At 33.3% G+C, this 2,467-nt stretch overlaps 1 long non-coding RNA gene across 1 annotated transcript; it reads right to left on the reverse strand.

The window, feature by feature from the left end:
• Positions 1-511: 511 nt before the first annotated feature.
• LOC122637392 lies at positions 512-1,758 on the reverse strand. Its single transcript, XR_006329237.1, has 4 exons — positions 1,679-1,758; positions 1,104-1,355; positions 758-925; positions 512-678 (listed from the first exon to the last, which is right to left on the reverse strand). It is a non-coding gene; the product is annotated as an uncharacterized LOC122637392 (long non-coding RNA).
• Positions 1,759-2,467: the final 709 nt, after the last annotated feature.

Consider the following 2,467-nt stretch of genomic DNA (forward strand, 5'->3'; position numbering starts at 1 on the left):
GTTCCAAGTATATATGAATATAACTACGTAACTACAGGAAAGGGGCAATTTCTCATCCCCGCGCGTTCTAGCTAGAGAATTAAAACTAGGAAGATTTGTCTTCTAACGGGCCGACGTGTGATTAATTTCTGGAGGTCATTTCTTCAGTTGTTTTGGAACCAGTAACAGCAATCTAGTGCCATACGCGAAATAATCGCTAACTATATATACTTCGTACGTCCCAAAGAATATGTTTACAAATAATCCAAACGTCGAAATCTAGTCATACTAGTCATTCATTTATTACATCAATATCCTTTAAATTTAGCAGTAACCCTTTGTATAAGATCTATTATAAAATTTCATTTCTATAGTATAAAAATGGCATTTAGAAGGCATTTAAAAGGCATCATTTGTTTTATGTTCGATACTTATGCAATTAAAACGAACGAATGGCTTTGATCAGTCTTAAACAATCTACGAAATTGTACCTATTATAGAGATTGAGGGACCAAATTCAAGACGAAAGCAATTCCAATAGGCAAAATTTATTGCGAAGAACCGGAATTCACCAATACATAAATTATAATACATTCAAAGAAGATACAGGCATTTCAAGTACATTATTCTACGAGGAATGGCTGCTTACATTTTCCAAATGCTTCTTGAAACGATCTTCTGTTTCCACAGTCCAATGTGCTATATTATAAAAGATGAAATTCATATAAAAAATCGGATGAGATACGTGACAAGTTAGCTATATCAGATCTCTTCGTACCTCGTTTATTAAAATCCTGTATTCAAGTGGATGGTTGCTATCGTAATAGCACAGTAATATCATCAGGTTGTATCCAAGCACCAGATGACTAGGTGCCTTTCTCTCCAAATTGACTTAAATACCATCCGGAGGATTTGTGATGGTTCAATTATAAATATGACATCCTCCCTGAAAAAATTCAATACATTATTATAAAATATATCTATAATACAGATTTCATATTCCACATTATGTTTTAAAATAAATAATTTATATCTAGTCTCTAAAATATCCAATGATTCCATAGACACAGCTTTGATTGATTTACCATTTAAATAGAAGACTAAACAAGAAAACGTTTTCAAACCTTAATCTGGTTGATGGTCGGACATTTGTACTATCCACGTAGGATGTATCGTCGGATGTACGGAAGAAGAGATGGTGCCAATTTAAATATGCTTCACCTCGGATGTCGAATATTTAGGTATCACCGTGGCCGTAGTTGAAATTCGTGAATCTCCTTTGAAATATATTACAATTCAGATATTGCTAAATTCAGATCCTTCGCAATAAATATTGCCTATTAGAAAAAAGTTTCCCTTTAAATCGTTTCGGCCATCTGTAAAATAAGTAAGAATTCGTAGATTAGTTGAAACTTACGATAGATATTCAATTATTCATCGAAGGTGTGTAGTTATCAAGGATAAATCGGGCTACACCCTTTTAAGTGATATAAAGTACTTTCTCTGATATGCATCGAATAATTTATAAGATGATATTCATTAGGAAATTCGGTTTTATTTCCGTAACATATAATTGAAATTTTATAATAAATTATATACTAATGACTACTGATAACTTTATCTGATATTGATAAAATAAAGAAAAAACTATTGTGATTGAAGAAATTGTTTCAACCGGTTGAACTATTTGTATGAATACCTTTCGTGACGTATGATGTATAAAAGTATCAAAAATATATCGTAAGGCACTATCTGGCTTATTGCTAGTTTCACAGCCACCGTTGGAATGACCGACGGTTTATCTCTCGTCCTCTGATATGAGGTATTCATCCCCCACTACCCGCAGACGCTATGGGCGTTTACCTGTGCGTCCGAGCAGGCGCCCTCTGCAAAAGTTTATTACGTTTCACGCAGATTAATCAATATTTCCTATTACACGATCGAACGTTCCGGAAAGGTCGTAAGCTGCGAGGAAATGGAGTTCTCCATTGTCTCTATTAACTGGATGTGTCATCATCCTTTTCAACTGCTGTTCTTTCGCCACTACTCTTCTCCTACTTCAGTTTACAATTTGAAACTAAAAATCTACTAAAGAATTTTTTAAATTGGCAAATAATGTTCTTCCCGTTCTTGTCGTTAAAAGTTTATATCAATAAGAATTAATTTTGAGCAAAGGATATTGTTTGACATTCTTTTTGTAATATTACCTTCTATTCTTTTTTTACTACTTAAGTTAACAAGCATCTCTCTTTCTGTATTCTGCAGTAGCACTGATATTGATTCAGAGGAAACCGTTTTTCATATATATTCTTCTTCATAATATCATCTTCTTCTTTTTTAAATATTTTTTACTTCCATTTCGTGTTCTACGCATGTGAATACGATTTATAAAAGTAAATCGAAATATTCCATTACGCTGTTTAACGAGCCAAATAGGCCGAAAAGGATATGAGTGAGTGGAAACGAGTTTCTCGACAAATCCCCTTTA

Source organism: Vespula pensylvanica, unplaced genomic scaffold, assembly GCF_014466175.1.
Source record: "Vespula pensylvanica isolate Volc-1 unplaced genomic scaffold, ASM1446617v1 scaffold0029, whole genome shotgun sequence".
NCBI lineage: Eukaryota > Metazoa > Arthropoda > Insecta > Hymenoptera > Vespidae > Vespula > Vespula pensylvanica.